At 37.7% G+C, this 21466-nt stretch overlaps 1 protein-coding gene across 3 annotated transcripts in view; it reads right to left on the reverse strand.

Moving 5' to 3' along the window:
* Nucleotides 1-21466, reverse strand: part of specc1.L (sperm antigen with calponin homology and coiled-coil domains 1 L homeolog) — a 223348-nt gene that overhangs the window by 58603 nt on the left and 143279 nt on the right. The window lies entirely within an intron of this gene.

Consider the following 21466-nt stretch of genomic DNA (forward strand, 5'->3'; position numbering starts at 1 on the left):
AACTGAAAGAAGTAACCCTAATTGTCACCTCCAAACCCAACTCATCAACAACTCACACAACAAATACCCCCACCCCACTGATGGGCTGCTGCCTTTTTGTGCTGATGGCTGGAATGAGAGTAGGCAAAGTGGTAACTGTCTAGCACCCCCTACCATTACACCATAGCCTCTAGTCTAGTATTAGTACAACGATCATATAAAGAAATATTTGTTTATCCCTTTCTGTTATTGAAACAATGCAGCAGATCAGTTCTCCTCCAAGTCTGGCAATTAGCTGGTTCCTTCTACACTGTTTCAAGAGTCAGAACGAGCAGTGCAAAGAAAATAACCAAGAGAGATATCGCTTTTAGCAGTATTTACTTTACTATTTTTCTTGCATTAACAATAAAGTGGCATGAAGTCACCATCGCACCTGTTCACACCGCTGCACCAAATGGCTCATCCATTTGTTCAGCACTAGGCTGGCACCGCATGGCAGCCCCTGACACAGCTCTAACACAAAACATATATTTATATAAAGACTTTTCCAAATGTTGCACGCTGTTAATGCAAGTTTATCACAGCCCATTTACCCATAATAAAAGCCATAAAGCGATTTAGCTTCTCTATTGCTCTGCCCAGCTATACAACCCTCAATAAACGAGAGCTGCGCCACTGGAGGGTTCCAAACAAATACTCCTTTTTTCCCCATTATACACGATTCCCATGTGAATGAAATGAAGCAAAACAGATCCAGGGGAGGGGAAGAAGCTATTTCCTCTGTCTGTTTTGTTGGAAAATGAGTCACGGAATAAGTCTTTCACTGCTTAATTATAATGGAGCTCCATACAAACCCGTAAGATTATCATCTTGTCCATTACAGAAATGCATTACAGATCCAAGCAGAAATAGCGAACGCCACATATCTGTTTGATCATTTTTTATTCAAAGTCACGTGTTAGGGAACCAAACAATTCTTTTATTACATACTATGGATATGGCATTCTGGATTATGTACAACAACTATTTATATATAAATATATGTAGGGACCCTGAGATTTTGGTATGTATGCCCCTATGTAATTGGGCACCTAGAAGTCCTTTCAGTCTACTCAGGTAGTTATGTCTTTTTTTCCTGGGTTCATAGTAATTAAAGGGTTTGTAGGTGGCAGCAGTTTAAAGTATAAAGGGGTTTAGCCCCATATGCTCAAGGTCTTTCCTGGAACCTTACCTCACTTTGAGGTATTACAGGTCCAGGTCTGCTGGTGGTAAAGATAGATAGAGGTTTTTTAGCGATAGTAAGATTTTGTCATAGTTGCTGTATGAGCAATAGAGAGGCTCAGGGTATATAGTGAGCAGTTTCCGCTCCAACGAGGAGAGGTAGTGGGGTTAGGACACAATGCTGAGTACACCACTAGCTCAGGGATTCAGTGGGTTTGGTGAGGACCAGTGAGGGTGCCAAGACCCAAGACCCCAAGCTGATTATTCCTTGGCAGGACGCTTTACTCTCTGGGAGGATTTTGCTCCAGGAGTGTGATAACCTAACTGTACTACTAAAAACAAGAGAAAGCAGTAAAGCCCCACACTACCTTACTAAAATTAATTGAGATCTAATTATATAAGTGCTTAGTGCTATTATAAACATATGCTTAGTTCTCAATCAATTTAGCACCAACATACAATTAATGGTATTTCAATCGATTGTGTTAATACAAATAATTATGATTAAAGTGCTTAAGTGCTATAAATTAGGTGCTGTGACCTTCAACAAAATGTATCTACACTCAATTGATGAATAATCTAAAAGTTATTTGTATTAACACAATCGATTGAAATACCATTAATTGTATGTTGGTGCTAAATTGATTGAGAACTAAGCATATGTTTATAATAGCACTAAGCACTTATATAATTAGATCTCAATTAATTTTAGTAAGGTAGTGTGGGGTTTTACTGCTTTCTCTTGTTTTTAGTATCCCTATTCTGGTTTATATACCTCTACATAGCCTGAAATTGGGTAATACAAGTGAGTTATATTTTTGTTTGTAACCTAACTGTACTATTTCACTACAAAGGAAAGGATCCTGTTACTATTATTCTGTGGACATCTAAGTGCCTGTGAATTACTCCATTACAACTGTTCTGTGTAAATAAACACGCTATTTTTTTTTTTATTAACTTGTCTTTATTGCAATGACATAGTAAAATCACAGGAAATAATAAGAAAATATTCGTATAAACACGCTATTTTGCTGCAAGAATCATCTCTCTGCATGGATCCTTTGCTGCACTGAACTACACCAGGTACCGGGTGTTGCAGGGAGTTGCACAAGTATACTGGGGTCCTGGGCACAAGTCAAGCAGTTTTAGCCTGCTCACACACAGCCATAATACACAGCTAAAGTACACTCAAGGGTGGGCTACATTTATATACTGTATATATATATATATTTAGTATTCAGACCTTTCACCAATGGATAAATACTATACAGAAATGTTGTTCTTTTAAGATTTTGTTTCAAAGAACTGAAATTCAGTCAAATTTTGATAACTAGGCCTCCCTATGTCTACTTTAAAGACTGCATTTTGGGATTCTCTCAGCCCCAGAGTTGTTCATGCAACAGTAAGGGTGGTCACACACACTAAGATTCTGGGGAGATTAGTTGCCACCGACAAAGGCATTTAGGGGAGATTAGTTGCTCGAAGAAGAGACGATTTGTTGCTGGGTGACTAATCTCCCCAGAATCTTAACGTGTGTCACAACCCTAAAGCTGTTTGAGCTGTTGAGGCAACAGTAAAGCAGCACTGAAGGTGTCATGTGACTTTATAATGATGATGTCATAGCGTGAGGAGAGGATGAGATTACCAACTGGGTTCAATTCCAACGTGGGCCCTTTCTGTGAGGAATTTGTATGTGCTTTGGTTTCCCCCCACAATTCCTAAACATACAGCTTGGTAGGGTATAGGATTGTAGGATCCCTAGCTAGCATAACTCTCCCTGTCTCACAGGCCCAAGTGAGTATAAATGGCTGGCTTGGTTGCCGAGGCACTCCAAGTATCCGTGAACCACATTCAAATGTAAAATAAGCACCTGCCTTGAGGCCACTGGGAACAAGATAGAACTAAACATTCTGTACAAATTCTGCACAAATTAGTGAGGAAAGTGCAATTTTTAGATGCAAGTTATTTTCCATGGATATTAGAAATCACCTTGAAGTTCCATAACCTGAATAAATGGCCTACAAACACCTTGTCATGAATTGTTTTGTGACTTCTCATATCCTTATATTATTACCCTTCTTTTATTTCCTATATATTTCAGTGGCCCCTTGTGAACTGTATTTCCCGTGAGTGAGGTTTTAGGGTCATTTTCTGCCATGATTACATTATGGTTGCTGTGGAATCTGCCTGGAAACATACAGGTTTCTTTTTTTTTCCCCACTGTGTTTCACAGCTATTATATTTTCTAATAATCAATAACAATGAGGCCTTAGTAATGGGAATAGACCAGTGCTGCCACATAGTATGTTAGGCTGAAAAAAGAATTAATACAGATAGCTGAAGTCCCTGTCCCACAGCTGCTGTACATGATAGAACAACATTATATGAGACAAAACCTAAAATGTAAGAAACGGAGAATGTGACTCAGACTATAACTCGCAGCTGCCCAGAAAACGCACAACATAATTGAGTTTCAGAGCCTTGTAATAACACCCAGGCAATATACAGTCCATTTAACAAGCACAACTACAAATATTGTGGCACTTTTTCATATGGAGCTTTGCTTCTGAATCTGAATCTCAGAAACATATACTGCTAAGATGGAGCTTGCAGTAAATGAAAGTCATGAATCCTATTATAATACACAAAAGCCATGAATATCCTGTAAATTATATCCTTATAAACGGTGAGTTCTGATGTCATCAGTTATAAACGGCGAGTTCTGATGTCATTTCTGTCACATGACTCACTGAAACGTGTGTATTATAATAAATAAAGTACCCCCAGTTGCAAAATATGAGGATATTAGAAGTTACCTCGGAGTTCCATGACCAATATAAAAACACTCGGCCTTCGTGAAACTACTTGGTAACTTATAATATCCTTATATTTTACAAGAGGGGGTACTTTATTCACTATATTAACAATCATTTGTGTATCAGACTGTATGCAATGGGCACAGACATCTGAACACTGGGAACCATGCTCCTCTCCCAAGTTAAAAAAAAAAAAGCTCCCATGTGTTTTGCTGTGGAACAGGCCCCCTCTTGTGCCAGCTGTTGATCATGACAGGGCATCCCGGACAGACAGAACTTGGTGTAGGAGACTCGTGAAATATCCCAGTGTGCAGGTAACGGGGGGTCACAATGAAATGCATTAGGGAAAGAGCCGTGTGTTGCGAGCCCGTGTTGTGCTGATTCCGCTGCCTGGCAAAGTTGGGAGTGAAGGGTTATCAAGGTCAGGGGGGCAGTGTATGTAATGTACCTGGGAAAGCCTGTGCCAGTACTGGGGAACCAATGGGCCCCAAGACTCCGGGCTGAGCCTCATTGCAGTGACAGGACATGTGGTGCCAGTGGGGTTACCTGGAAGCATGGAGCGAGACACCTCTAATATGTGGGGAGTCTGTGTATGGAAATGGAAGGGATTTAGTGACGGGGGGGCAGTGAGTGCATATGTCTTAGGCCCCTCACCCTTCTATTATATACATTAAGGATACCCAGTTTGTTGTACTGCAACTCCCAGCATCCCCTGAAAGCCTTCTGCCATCCCATCTCTAGCAATTGAGCAGGGGTTCTTTCCATAGTTAATGAGTAATATTCCTACAGTAAAGCGGTGGAGGTGTCTGTATAGGGAGTTGTATTGCCAGAACTACTAACAGGAACAATAGTTGCCTGGAATGGACCTTATGTGTGTGTAGTCTAAGGAATTAGGGCTGTGTCTGTCTCCAGCTGGCACATATTTGTGTCTGTTCCCATTTATTACAATACCTCATGGGGCAGTGATTATATTTAGTAATGAGGTCTATGGCTGTTCTTGGTCCTGTGTGTGATCCTGTCAAGGTACAACTACAACTTTCAGTGTCCCAGCAACAACTACTGTTGTACTGGGAATAGTAACCAAGATGCAGCGCTGCAAGTTCCCCGCAATGAGCAATGATCGATATGCAGTGGGAAACGATTAAATGCAGTGTGCTAACATTACAAGCTCAGGCATTTTAATTTAGGCAGGCCCCAGTAGTTACACCACAGCACTACAGTTTGTGCAGGTTAGTCAAATGGTGCTACAGATTCTTGGTTGCATTAAAGGACATTCATCATTCTGTTCTTTAGACATTGCTACTTTGGCTTATGTTTGGGATCATTCTCTGCTGAAAGATGCCCAAGCTTCTACCTCTTCTAGCTGAAACAGGTTTCACAACCTTCTTCTTCTGACTCTCTCCAGTTTTCATTATGGTCACTGCCCCCCATCTAAAAAACAAATGCTCTCAAGCATCAAATTTATTATTTTGCTGCTTTTTATTACTCATCTTTCTATCCAGACCTCTCCTATTCCAGTCTCTTATGAAAATCAGTGCATGGTTGCTATTGTTATTTGGACCCTAGCAGCCAATGTCTGAAATTGCAAACTGATGAGCTGCTGAATAAAAAGCTAAATAACCACAAATAATAAAACATGAAAACCAATTGCACATTGTCTCAGAATATCACTCTCTACATCATCCTAAAAGTTAACTCAAAGGTGAACAACCCCTTTAACAGTGTCCATTTTTTTTAAATTTATCCATTTGTACAAATTAATCTCATTCATCTTTGGAATGCTCTTTATTTTCACAGCTGCAAACTGAATAATGACCCATGAACTGTGGGGGGTTGATTCAGAAAATGAGACCATTACTTTCATAATTTGCTGGTGAGGCCAACTCTGTCCATCCAGCCAAACTTCCTTCCACAATTTTAACTCTTCTATCAATTATTTGGTACATGAGTTAAAAAATCAGAGCAACAATACGTTGCAACAAAATTGAGCGTCAATTCGTATCATATTATTGACCGTCTGAAAACTCGATTTTGTTGTGTTTTTTCTGCAATCGCTCGACTTTTCCAGTCTCAATGTCAGGAAACATCTTCGGGGACATCTGCCATTGACTTCTCCATGACCTCAACAGGCTTAAGATGGTGTATTTTTGGATTGAAATTTTTAGCAAATTTTTGGGGTATGATAAAGCAGAAAAACTGAACATTTCAGGGCATCTCTGCAAGGCATACTGCACAGTAGTGGGTTGTACAGTAATTCCAGAACAATTCCTTTAATGAATAACTCACACAAAGTAGATCCTGTTTAAAATATAACCTTAAAACCGGTGCCCTGTTTCTGGATACATTGAGACAATTTGCCATTGGTTTTTCATTTTTTATTTGTAGCTTTTGAAACATTTAGGTTTTTATTCAGCAGCTCTTCAGTTTGGAATTTCAACAATCTGGTTGCTAGGGTCCAAATGACCCTAATAACCATGCATTGAATATGAATAGGAGAAATCTGAATAGAAAGATTAGTAATAAAAAGTAGCAATAACAATAAACGTGTAGCCTTACAGAGCATTTGTTTTTAGATGGGGATCAGTGACCCCCACTTGAAAGCTGGAAAGAGTCAGAAAATAATTAAGAGACTATAAAAAAAATTAACACCAATTAATTATCCCAATACTTCAAGTCTACTAAAAAATAATTTAAATGTTAAACAAATCCAATAGGCTGGTTTTACTTCTAATAAGGATTTATTATATCTTTATTTGGATCAAGTACAAGGTACTGTTTTATTAAACAAAAGCATATCAACAAAGAAGCCGATCAATACAATTATGAATTGAATGAAGTAATGGTTAAATACTTTAATGTAGTTTGGGTTCACCACAAAATATTTAGTATGGATTGATGGACATCGGGCTTTTCATTTGTGATTATACTGCTGGCTCATAATGAAACCTTTAAGGCGCCAAGGTAATGTAGTCTGAGGCAGAATATGCACATGTCGGGAGGTCACACTGAGGTTATTCTGCAGGTGCACTTGGGTCGGCAGCCATCAAACAGATTAAAAGACTACTTCCCCTTTGTGTAATTGGCTTTCCTATCATAGATTGGATATGTTGCTATATTATATCAGTGAGAATGAAATTATTGCTAATAATACAAAGCTTGGCATTAGGCAGGTATCCTGGGTTATGAAATCTACCATTAACTTTCTACTGTCTGTATTCCACTTTTTTCACCCACTAACCCTGCATTGCCATATGCAAAGGCTAAATTCCTTCAGAAAATGCTAAACAAAACAAAAAAAACGAAATTAAAAACATAGCTGGTAGTCAGGAAAACGTACTTTATTCAGTATCCCACAGTTACTGCAAACACGCTGTTTAGAGCTATTTCTGTAAGTTTGATTTATTGCTTTTTGTTTAATTTTCTAGTTTTTTGTAAAATTTAAAATACTTATCCTGCTTAAGTGTAGGACATAATAAGCACTGCATGTGATAAAAAAATCACAATCACACAATCACAAAACTGAATGTAAAATGCCAAGTTACTTTATACACTGCAACGATACACTGTGATATAACGATGCCGAAAGGAACTACATTGTCATGTTCTAATGCTGTTTACTTCAATAAAATCGTATTGAAAAATGCTAAACAATAACCCTAGACCTTTTATTGATGATCCCAATGCAGCAGCGGCTGACAGACTGAAGACTGAACATTAATTTATAATTGGACTTGGGGATGACTGGGACTCTACATGTTAAGTGCAAGGACATTACATTTACACATCATTGTACATCGATTTTTGGGGGAATTCATTAGTGGTCAAAAAAAATGTTACTTAGCGGGTTATTTAACTTGGATTTTTCACCCGAAAGATTTCTTATTATTTTTTCACTATTGCACAAAGCCCAGCGCACATCAAAAAATCATTGGGACTTCTCCCATTGACTTATATGCAACTTTAACAGGTCTGAGATGCCGGATTTTCTGATTCTGACTTTTCCATCTTCGGGGTTTAATAAATTCTGAAAAATTTGTGATTTTTTTTTAAAAGTCTGATTTTAAAAAATAATTTGATTTTTGCATTCGGAGTTTAGTAAATAACCCCCTTAGAGTCCTGCACAGGTCTTATAGGGTGGACCAGCACAAACCACTTGCAACGTGCTTAGAAACACTACCTCATCCAACCTGCAACAGCTTTATCCGTAATCCAAGCCACTACCTGTTGGCTGCTGTAAAACCAAATGCTCATTATAACCCAGAAACGTCCTGATCTATATATGCACTCCACAAATCAAGTCTGTGACCTGGGTGCCAAGTAACAAATATGTAAAGGAAAAGTTAAAAACTGACACACAGGGTATGTACATGTGTACGATCCGTTATCCAGAAAGCTCAGAATTACAGAATGGCCACCTCCCATAGACTCCATTTTATCCAAGTAATCTTTAAAAAGTATTTCCCTTTTCTCTGTAATAATAAAACAGTACCTTGTACTTGATCCAAACTAAGATATAATTAATCCTTATTGGAAGCAAACAGGCCTATTGGGTTTATTTAATGTTTACATGATTTTTTAGGAATGAAGATCCAAATTACAGAAAGATCCATTATCCGGAAAACCCCAGGTCCCGAGCATTCTGGATAATGGGTCCCATACCTGTATATTATGCAAAAAGGAGATTTTATTCAATGTTTCAGGCCTAAATCAGGACTGTCGTCAGGAATAGCAGACAAATGAAGCCAGCAAACAAACAAATATACGCCTTCCAAGATGGCTGCCAAATGGTTGCTAGGAAACAGGGTGTTAAGACCTACATGTGTTAGAAATGTAATTACGTCATATATTTACAAAAAGCTTTAGTTGACATTTTATTGGAGTGCAAGGAGAGTGCATACAGAGGAAATAGAGTGGGTGGTGTAGGTAGCAACCTGCTGATACAAAGCGATCAGGTTCTTTGCCTGTATGAGTCAAAGAGGATTCGCCTGTGTCCGGCCAATACATCTGTTTACACTGCACAGGTGAGCGTGATAGAGCACTATAATAGCCGGCAGTATGCAGGTAAATATTATTTAGGACAGCAAATGTGCGGTCTGTATAGAGACCATGGTTGCTATGGGGGCGGCACCTAGCAACAGTATACATTGGGGTAGATTATGGAAGCACACTTTGATTTCTTTGATCTCCTGCACTGACGCCAGAAAAAGATACGTTTTGAAAACATAAGTAAATACAAGACTTTTTGGGAAGAGAGCCCAGAATACGCAGTACCTGCACTTAAGATACAATTGTAACTATTTTAGATAAGCAAGTCTCTTTCAGCTAGAATCTAAATCGCTGGCAGGATGGCGCTTCTTTTTCTTCCGAAAAAGAAGCGATACGAGTGCTATCCTGTCAACGATTTAGATTCCAGCTGGCGGGAAGGCTTTTCGGAGAGATAAGTCACCCGAAGAAGATGCGCTTTGTCTCTGGGCAATTAAATCTCCCCAAATCTTCACGTGTGTCTCTGCCCTTATTAGCAAAACTGTAATAAAACATAAAACATGACCCTAAAACCTCCAGAAATGTGTTCCATCTTTCCACAACCTGCAACATCTTGTAAAATGGACATGGTATTTAGGGGTGTGGCCACAAAATGGGCATGTTATATGTTTTATGACAAACAAGCCTCATTTTCTGTTTGATCATTTTCGACAACCCCCTCCCCCCAAGCTTAGCTGCTCAACAGCTGCTCAGAGCACACTGAGCACGTGCAGACGCTTCCCGACAAAATTCAAGACGAGAAACTTCTGTGACAATTTTAAAGGCCTAGATTATTACTACTATAGAGATGCTGAGCCTTTAGGTTGATTCGGTAAGTTCAGTCTATAAAATATGGCGTCTAGCTATATTCATTTTTAGGGTTAAGTTCTCCTTTAACTACTCCAAAAAGTTAGCAAAAACTTGCCTTGGGTTTTTTTTATTCTCTTGTTAAATATAGGCAAAATAAAGTCTCATCAGACATAAGAGGAGTTGAAATTATGGCTGAATATCCATGTAATTATAATAAAATCTTCATTCTTATTCACATGGGGTAAGGTAACAAGGTTGCCGGTGCCAGATCAACTTGCCATATACATTCTTCCCATCAGTCCCTCCAATAGGTGCATATGTTAGACTCAGTAAAATGCACTTTTTTCCCACATCCATTCATATAATGGAGTAGGTGCACATTCCCGGACAATTTTCATGGACCCTACAAAAATCTTTTACTATGCATATGTTTGGTTTTTATGCCCTGTCAAACACATTTTATAGACTTTCTAGGATACCAGATATTTTCCTTTCAAAGCCATTCATCTGACTTGTACTTTATTAACAATTCCCAGCTCCCCTTCCTAACAAGTTTATGTCTCTCTGAGATCAGACGCTTTTCTTACTCTACTGTGACAGAAATAAAGAGGGAGCTAGAGCTACTACAGGTATGGGATCCGTTATCCAGAAAGCTCTGACTCCGAATTGCAGAAAGGCCTTCTCCCATTTTATCCAAATAATCCACATTTTTAAAGACGGTTTCCTTTTTATAATTTAAAGTTTATCTGCTTTCCAGGGTCAGACTGTTCTGCTAAACCCCAGAGGTGGGCCCAATTCTTTATGATCGCTTTTATTTCTATCCACCATAGGCTATACAAGAACAATTATATTTTGAATTTCTATGGTATGGAATTTCCTGTCAGTGTGTTGTCAGAAGGGGCCCACCATATAAGTTTTTCTTCTAGAAAGTTTTGAAAACCATCAACTATGTTATTTTATTGTTTAGAATGTAGTCTTATGGACCATCCATCTCTGGTTTATTAAAGGGCATGTAAAGGCAAAAAAATAAAATCCCATTTTTACTTTCTTTAATGGAAAAGAAACCTATCTCCAATATACTTTAATTAAAAAATGTGTGCCGTTTTTTAAAGAAAACCTGACTGTATACAGTGAAATTCTCCCTTCATTTACTGCTGTGGATAGGAATTGTCAGATGGTCCCTAACTGCTGAGCAGGGAAACAATCATACTTATGTACAGCAGGGGGAGCCCCCGCCTTACTTCCCAGCCATGCAGAACTCAAGCAGCTTTGTTTATGACAATCCCTAAGCAGCCCAGACCACACTGAGCATGTGCACAGTCTTAGTCTTGCAAAGATGTTTACAAGATGGTGACCCCCTGTAGCCAACTTTGAAAGCATAAATTATTTGTTTGATTAGACTTGTGGTGCAGTAAGTTCATGTTTATGTTTAGTATACAAAATACAGCATTTCTAGCCTTATTCTATTTTAGACTTTCCTTGTCCTTTAAATGGCCCACTGAAAAACACCAACCTGATACCTTCCAGCTGTTGCTAAACTACAATGGTATGGTCTCAGGCTAAGCGCCTTGATTTAGGGTGACACCATTTAGGAGTTTGATTTTTATTTCCTCTTGGATAAAATTGATAACACCCCCCCCCCAAAAAAAACACATAAGGTTATTGGAGGCAACTCCTGGTACAGAAAGGGGCTTTGATAAGTTCTCACTGAGAAGATCAGAATCAAAATCCTCTATGTATCATTAGAGAGTTTCACCCCCACAGCCTGTGTTTATGCACTTTTCATCCACGACAAGCATAATGCCACGTCACTCTATAGCAAACCTGCAAATCACTTTGGCAATGATGCCGTTTGTCCCTGCCACAGGAATAATACAATACGTTAATCTTTCTCAATCTGTCTTCACTATGAATTTAAAAAATATGTTATCAATGACAGCACATGATTTTCTCTGTGACACGACGATGAACATTAGCACTCTGGTAGGTCTGGGCCTTTCATGATGTTAGTAGCAGTGGAAGATTACAGAGGCCAAAGAGATTCTACCTAGAAAACCCAAGTAAAAAGTTAATTCACTGAGAATGACAATGTGATGATGATGCCATGATTGTCCATGGTATATAAAGTGCGTGGCATTTGGGAGCATTCACGGCCTGGTCACTAAGCAAGTCAAGGCACTATTGTAGTGTTTCCATTATACTTTGAATGGGGGGAACATTGGCATTGTTTTGTCCCTCTCTCTCAAAACCATGTCCAAGACGGTGGTAATTTCAGGGTTCCTTAGCATCATACCCTTGTACACTATTTATCAGAGGAGGCTGGTGCATTGGCCCTTTCCCAAGTACTCACAAGTGCAACCAACATGTAGAGATGCAAGTAATGAAATGTAATGAATGGTGTCAATGTGTGCTCAATTTTGAGACCATAAATGAGCCGTCGGATCTAACCATGCATGCCTGGATGTGGTATAAGGGGAGATTGGCTAATCTTACCAGTCTGATAGTAAGTTCAGACAAATAGAGGGATGGATTCTGTTCTAAAACAACAGCCCGGATCTAACCGTGTTTCCCATTATCCCATGCTGAATACCTACCCTCTCTGGAGAGAATCCAGAGACAAAATAATATTATTTTACAATAATAAAAGATTCTTAGTCTTAGGGGATACAATAATGAAAGGCAAAAACATTGCATGAGGTTTTGTGACTAGTGGCCTCTAAATTGCTACCTCCTGATTGGCTGCTATGGGTTACCTGAACATCTACCTATATTGCATTACCTTAGCACCATTTAAGATCTGCTATAACATTGGTATTCACTATATAAAGGCAAAGTTACAAAATTAGAAGGCATGCAGTTATTCCACAGATTATCTTGTTCTCAGCCTGTCATTCAATACTCCATCCCAGCTTCCCAATGACGTAAATCACTTTCCCTTTTAGCACCCAATTAATGTTATCTCATTCCTACTTCCTGGCTAATCTGAGTCTATATTAGAGAAAGACGCACACTGGAGACATAATGTCAAAGGAACGTCAGTTTCCCTTTAAAAGATCAAGATTTCCATGATGCAATGTGGCTTTTAGCAAATGAACTGCTCATTCACAACACTCCATTATCAAGTGTAGGATTCAAGAATACAGAACATACAGCACCGACTATTCTCCTGATTGTGCTACTGAAGCATTGGCTGCAGGTCCCTGTCTGAACTTCCCAGTACACCCAGTATTCTGCAAATCCAATAAGCTGCAAATAAATACAATAACGGGGCACATCGGGACCAAATTAAACTAAAGGTGTAACATAAAATTAAACAGTTGAGGATAATGTACCTAAGGTATTCAGTGCCATCAAAATAAGTAACATCTGACGCAATGTCCTCCCCAGCCTGCCTAACTGCCTTGTCTCGATTACAACAAACACTTCTTTCTTTTTTTTTTTTTTTTTTTTTTTTAAAAAATCTTAAAAAAAAAAAAAAAGTTTCAGTGTCCACTCTGTTGCTAGCGTGGAGATAAGCAGCCAAGAAATTATTACAGCAGCCTTGTCTAACATATAACTCAACATGTGTTGAAAGTTTTTAGCCAAAAAACAGTGAAGCTGTGGAATTCCCTACCAGGTGATGTTGTAATGGCTGATATACTTAAAGTGGTTGTTGATTAACTAGTATGATGTCGCAATGATGTTCTGAGACAGGTTGCAATTGGTCTTCATTTTTTTTTTACGTGATTCTGTTTTTTAACTTCTTGTTAAACTCTGCAGTTTGGAATTTCAGCACATATCTGGTTGCTAGGAACCAAACTACCATAGCAACCATACAATGATTTAAATAAGAGATTGGAATATGAATAGGAGAGGGCCTGAATAAAGATAAGTAATAAAAATAAACAATTACAATAGTTTTTTGGATGCTGGGGTTTATGACCCCCATTTGAGTTGAGTTTATTGTATGATGACATAATTAATAACTTTGCCCAGTCTTCTACACTCTTGCACAAACTTCTTATTTAAGCAGGATTGTTCCGTGCACTTTTCAATCTGGGAAAATAATGCAAGATAATGTTTTTGTGCTTTTTTAGTTTGGTTTGCTATAATTTATTTATGAACAAAGTGTTATAAAAGGTTTACTTGTTCATATTGTTTGTGCACTTACTTAAAGGGATTCTATTATGCTCTTGTATTTTTGATGAATAATTTAATATTGTTACTGCCATTCCAGTCTTTTTTTTTTTTTTTTTTTTAAATAAAATGTTAATTTTGATATTTATTTGTGGTTGCTATTTTGTACTCGGGGGGGTGCGGGCCCTTGAGATGAGGTTTCCTGGTGGGCCCCAGGCACCCCAGTCCGACACTGTTTGAGTCAATAGGAAGCAGCAGGTTGGCTGAAAAGTGTCCCATGTGTCATCAGCATAAAACCTGCATCACAGGTGCCCTTTTTGGGAAAGCACAAAGGAAGTAATGAACTATGTAACAAGGGTTAGATATGATATTTGTCAATATATAGACAAGCCAAAGGTTGTCTGGGAGATACTGTAAGATGTAGTTCATGACAACAAGAAGATAAAAGGTGCACCCATGTGTAAGGATACGGTTTATGCAATTCTTCGCCCATCAGATATACAGGCTCTGCTGTAACAATGACTCCTACGTCTGCCCACGATGCCTCTGTCTAACAGAAATCCCAATAATTGCTTCTCACTAAGTCATGCAATATCGGCAAAACGATTCTCCCTTGAGAAAAATCATTCTTGACCTATTTATAGATTTTTTAACCTGCTGTATCTGGACATGCCTCAAACTTGGCTCAGGAATGCCTGTTATAAACATCATTCAGAACAAGAGCCCTTTCACTAACTGCATGACGACGTTGGAATTCACATTTACCATACATTACATGGGTGCTGCACCCTCTCTAAGGCGCTCTACCTGCACACATGCTAATGGTATGCTCATAACATTTCAGATTCACCACCTTATAGGAATGCATTGTTATCACTGCTGTCAGTGCACATTCTCACTATGTGGCAAATTCACTAAGCGCCGAAGCGCCTAACGCTAGCATCAATTCGCTAGCGTTGGTCATTTTCGTTACTTCAAAAATTCACTAACGAACGCTGGCGTAAATTCGCTAGTGTTACTTCACACCCTTACGCCTGGCGAATTTTCGCAACGGACGTAACTACGCAAATTCACTAATGCGCGCATTGTACTTAACGCTACCTTTTACGCTAGACTTCCTTCGCCACCTCAGACCAGGCGAAGCGCAATAGAGTAGATAGGGATTGCTTCAAAAAAAGTTCAAATTTTTTCTAAGTCCCAAAAAACGCTGGCGTTTTTTCTATATTATGGGTGATAGGCTGAAAAAGATCGAAAAAAATTTTGGGGCTCCCCTCCTTCCCCCCCTACATTTCCTAACTCATGGCAACTCAACTATACAGTGGGCACATGTGTAGGGCCCCTGAGCGCAACTTCGGATTTTAGTGAATTTGCGGAGCGCTGGCGAAACTACGCCTGGCGAAGTGTGGCGAAGTGCGGCGAAGTTACGCCTGGCGCAACTACGAATCTTAGTGAATTTGCCCCTATATATTTCTATATAATCATAGGACAGAAGTATTAGCAGAGCTTGAACTGTAGGGCCAAATAATTCCCTGATCTGATGAACAAAAGACATTCATCATTAAAGTAGCCGTGTGACTACCTGAGAGCATTCAGAGGGTCTAATCCACATACACACACATATACAAGCCAATTATGCATTTAGCAGTTAAAAGGACAACGGTTGTCAATAGAACAAAAAAAAATATTATTGCACATTTTAAAGATTGCCTTTTTTGAGATGGTGTTTTAAAAAGTGTGTTTATACTGTAAATGTTGTTATCTTCACAAACACCAGCACTAACATTGTCTAGTTCATAGGACCTGATCTAGAAGAAATTTGTAGAAAGGTTTTATTAAGGGGCTGATTTATTTAAGGGGAACTGTTTGTAAAAATAAAAATTTTATATAAGCTTCAACACACTGAAATAAGAAACTTTCTAAATACAATCAATTAAAAATTCTGTACCGTTTCTGAAATGATCAAGTTTATGTTCACTATTCCTTTCTCAGCATCTGTCAGATGAATGATCCAATATATCTTATAGGGGGCTCCTTTTGCCTAGAAGATGTATTAGAGCTCAATCTATTAAAATCAACAGACATCATGTCTCTCTACATACAGAATTGTGCAAAAGGCAGTTATTTTGTTAGATTTTGTTTGTACTGGAATCAGTTATTTGAGTGAGCTCTAATACATCTGCTAGGAAAGGAAGCCCCCCCCATGAGATATATTGGATCATTCATCTGACACCCAACTCCTGCATGAAGACAGAATCAAGAGAAACAGATGCTGAGAGAGGGATAGTGAATATAAACTTGATTATTTCAGAAACAATGCAGAATTTTTAATTGATTGGATTTAGAAATTATTTCAGTATGATGAAGCTTATATAAAATTTTCATTTTTACAATAGTTCCCCTTTAAAAAAAATCAGCCCCTTAATATAACCTTTCTACAAATTTAGCAATTCAACATTTTTATTGGGTTTTCCAAAGCATGAAAGATTTACTTTTTAACAAAGTATATCTAAAATGATGATATGATCATATACCATGCAGTTTACAGTACAAGAATATACAACAATTGAATATGAAAACTATTAGGCATAAGGCAAATGAGCCAGGAAAAACATAAACACCAGGAAAAATATTATATAACCAAAACCACTTAACATTAAATCTCGCATGGTGGATTTACAATTCAAGAAAGTTTTGTGATGACACTTTTCTAATACCCCTAAAATTGAGTTAGTTAAAATTTTAGATTTATGTTTAGAGTCTATTTGATCAAAATAAAGAGACCAAATATCAGTAAACCTGAGTTTGAAGTGTGGTTCCTCTGATTTAATTTTAATGGCCTCTTGCCAACATAGTTGGTTTTTATTGTGTTAAGATTTCTTTTGTGGAGGGGGGAGACTCCAAAATCCAGAACTGAAATATGGTCTTCTTAGTAGCCGCCATAAAGCGTAGAATTAAGTTAGAAATCAGCTTGGGGTTAGAATTACAATGTTTAATCAAAGTAAAGGTGGGAGGGCCAATGTGTAAAAGGGCATAGACTGGAGATAACGCTAGGTTGATTTTCAACTTTAAAATGATATAATCTCTTAATTTTTGCCAGACTAGAGAAATGTGAGGACAGCTCCAAAAGAAATGAAAAAGGTTCACATTTTCCTGCTTACATTTGGGATAGAATGATAATTGACCTAAGCCTTTATAGGAACTATAAAGCTTCCCATATCCTAGATGGATTAGTTTAAAGTGTTGAACTCTCCAGTCCTCTGATGAGTAGCATTTGTTAAATTATAGATGCAATTAATTGAGTACTGGTGATGTCACATGAAAGTTAGTTTGACCATTTCAAAGCCGTTTCTGAAAGGGGATGTTTTTGGACAAAGTCGGGATTCCAAAATTTGCTCGCTAAATAATTCATTTTTAAAAATTCTAGGTTGTCACCTAAATCAGCTGTCTCCTTCGCAACCCAATGTTTTTGAATAGCAAAAAACTTTTTATTAGAAACTGAGAGTAATGCACTTTTAATGATCATATATAAGCAGTGGTCAGATATTTTCATATTACCGTATATACTCGAGTATAAGCCGAGTTTTTCAGCACCAAAAATGTGCTGAAAAAGTCTACCTCAGCTTATACTCGAGTCAGCATTTTAGGAAAGCATTATTTTATTTTTTTTTACCGTTTTGCTGCTATAATATCCGTTAGGTTGCCTGTCCGTGTATTCCCCCAGATTCAGCTCAGCCTAACCTGCCCACCCACCAATGAAGAAAAAAAGGAGCTTGCAATTTAGTTAAGGCAATTTTGGATTTCTTTCCACCCCAAATAAAAGAATTTAATGCTTTATCCAGAGACTTGATATCCGAATGTTTAATCAGAATCTGTAATTTGGTTAAGGGATGAATTAATTTAGGAAAAATCAACATCTTGAAAAGAGCGACCTTACTTTTAAGGTTCAAGGGAGTATTCATCCATTTGTGGCAAAATACTACTGTTTTATTTATAGCCGGAACAAAGTTAAGTGAATAAAGATTTTTGAGTATAATAAGTATTTAAGCTGCAGTTTAGGAGACTTAAGATTCAAGCTTCTTAGAAGGGGGTTTGATATTGAAGGGTTAATATTCATAATTTCAGTTTTACGTGAGTTTATTCTATACCCCGAGACTTTACCAAAATCCTGAAGTAGATTGAAGACGTCTGGCAATGATTCATTAGCATTTTGTACTATTAATAACAAATCATCAGCAAAAGCTAAAGATTTAAGGTGGACTTTGCTAATTTTAATTCCTTATAATCTTTCTACAAATTTCTTCTAGATCAGGTATATTATATTAAATTTTCATTTTCGCGGAAGTTCCTATTTAAGGTTCAAGCTTTTTTATTGATTTTTTTTTACAACAAACATACCAGAAACCATGCCAGTTGTAAGTTAATTCGAGGTCAATTGAAACTCAATTGAAATGAGTTATACTATTCTGTTCCATTCTTGGAGAAACAAACTAAATTTGAGCCGCTTAACCAAAAAGTAAAGGCTATGCCTAATTATTTTCATATTTATACATTTTAACATTGTACATAAAAAAAAAACAACAAGACAGCCAAGTATACATTTTTTATATTCATTTTAGTATACTGACCTTTTGTATTGAACATTTTTGTTTTAACATTTTATTTTTCCTTTTTTTTTTTTACAAACTGTATTTACAGAATTGCGCTGTATTGCCTGAGGGATACAATCTCAATAGTAGAATAGGGAAAGACTATTCTAGAATACATAACAGAACTATAATAGGCTAAAGAAATATAATATAAAGAGATGAACAGTGTCAGGATGCTTTGGTGATTATGGTCCAGCTCAGTAGAATAAAGTTGAGCCCCAGGCAGTAAAACTGAATAGAACGACACAGTATACACCAGACCTGCCTACTGGATCCTAAAATAATGAAACATATACAAAGTGCTTCTGGTTTCCAGGCAGAGACAGCGGAAGAGGGCTGGACTAAATATTACCTAAAATAGTATGGCAGCTGGGACCGATAACGGCCATTGCAAATTTACTGGCATTAATAAAAAGGGATTTTGTTCCCATACAGTAAAATATAAGTTTATTAAAAGTCTCCTTAGGGAGTCTTGTACAATACTTGTTATAAAATAAACAATAGAATTCTGAAGGATTCAACCTTTCCTATGCTGGACTAGTTGTTTCCGAAGAATAAGAATTTTGTAGGGATGCACCAAATCCAGGATTTAGACCAGGGATTGGGTTAATTGGAGCCATTTTTGTCAGGGTTTGGGCAAATCTAAGGGGTTTAGCAAACTGAACCCTTAAAAACATATGAGATCATGTGACTACGAAAATGTAATTTATTACGTTGGGATTTCACTAATTTGCATACAAAAATTAGGATTCAGATTCAGCCAATTCCTTTGTGGCATTCAGTGCATCAGAGTATGGCATATGGAGAGGCCCGGATTTATGGCGCGGCCACATAGGACCGGGCCTAGGGCGGCACATTTTTGGGGGCGGCATGCCGCCCAGCCGCCTGTGCTCCCCAGTGCTTCGGCACTCAACCGCTCGCGCTTTTGTGCCAGCGTGTGGTAGTACCGGCAGGCGCTAGGACCATGCGGAGCGCACGGCCTAGGGGCGCCCGCCCAGCGAATCCGGCGCTGCATAGGGATTTTGGAAAGTGAAGGAGATTGCATACTATATGGCTAACTTGGCTTTTACATGCACTAAAGAATGAATACAAACAGTGTATATGTTGTATATCTTAAGTCTACTAGAAAATCATGTAAACATTAAATAAACCAATAGGCTGGTTTTGCCTCCAATAAGGAATAGTTATATCTTAGTTGGGATCAAGTACAGGTATAGGATCTGTTATCCAGAATGCTCGGGACCTGGGGCTTTCTGGATAACAGATCTTTCCGTAATTTGGATCTTCATACCTTAAGTCTACTAGAAAATCATGTAAACATTAAATAAACCCAATCGGCTGGTTTTGCTTCCAATAAAGATTAATTATATCCCAGTTGAGATCAAGTATAAGCTACTGTTTTATTATTACAGAGAAAAAGGAAATCATTTTTAAAAATTTTGGATAAAATGGAGTCAATGGGAGAAGGCCTTTCTGTAATTCTAAACTTTCTGGATAATGGATTTCCGGATAACGGATCCCATATCTGTACAAGGTACTGTTTTATTATTACAGAGAAAAAGGAAGTCATTTTTAAAACATTTTTTAAAATGGCTATTTCATTAAATGTTTGTGGTCAATAGTTATTCTAACCTTATTAAAAATAATCGACTTTAGGAAAGTGCAAACAGATCATAAGGTTCTTTATATAAATGGCTCCACTGTAGCGAAAGTTTCTTGGGGTTCATATTTCAAATGACCTCACATGGAGCCTTAATTCCACTGTTCTGGTTGGAAAAGCATAACAGTGGCTTTTTTACGAAGGCTGAGGAAAGTAAATCTCCCTAGATCTGTACTTGTGTCCTTTTATAGAGGTGTTATTGAGAGTGTATTGTCAAATTCTATCACGGTGCGGCATGGCAATTGTAGTGTTAGTGACTGTAAGAAGCTGGAAAAAATTGTGAAAATGGCAGGTGAGATTACTGGAGAGTTTTTGCCTTCAATCCAAGAGATTCTTAACAAGAGATGTTTACGTAAGGTATCCAGTATAGTGGAGGATCCTTCACACACTTTTTATAAGTCTTTTGACTTGTTGCCATCTGAAAGAAGTATTGTAGAATCCATGCACGTTCAACCAGGTTTTATAATAGTTTTATTTTTAAGTGAGTATTTGCTCTTTTTAGCTTGGTTTTAGACTGTTGGGTCCTGTCCTTTACGGTTAAGATAAATGAGCTGTACATGGAAGTAGAAGGTAAATTGGGGATGATTATGGATGGGTTTGTTTGTTTGTTTTGCACAATTAGAGGTTATGCACAATATTTGCACAATATATGCACTTTAATTAATTGGTTGTGAAAAGGAGAAAATAGATATGCACTTTATAGCACAATTTACAGATAGTAATAGATAACAATGTGAACGGAGATATATAGAAGAAAAAAAACCCACAGGTTTAAATTGAGGTATAATTAGGCACAGTTAATCGCACCTTATAGTGGGGTTGGCAGAAGATTTTAGACACGGTTGTGATTGAACAAATAAATAGAAGGAGTGGAACCTTTCTTTGTTCTTTCTTTTGTATATCACTTACTTTTTTGCTCCAAGTGTACACTGAAGTATGTCTTTTTGTATATGCTGGTTTGTGAATGTGTATAATATGTATCATATGGTTGGGAGCAGGAAAAAGTACTTATGCAATTTCGTCTCATTATGTATACTTTCTTATGTATGCAGAAGCGATGACAATAAGTGTGATTTGATTTGATAAATGGGAGCTCCCCTGACCAGGACTTATGGCCATGTGACATGCTACACATGCTCTTGTACCTAAAACTATAATAAAGACCAGCGTATAAAAAACAAATTTGCCATCAAAAC

This window comes from Xenopus laevis, chromosome 2L, assembly GCF_017654675.1.
Source record: "Xenopus laevis strain J_2021 chromosome 2L, Xenopus_laevis_v10.1, whole genome shotgun sequence".
NCBI classification, from domain to species: domain Eukaryota; kingdom Metazoa; phylum Chordata; class Amphibia; order Anura; family Pipidae; genus Xenopus; species Xenopus laevis.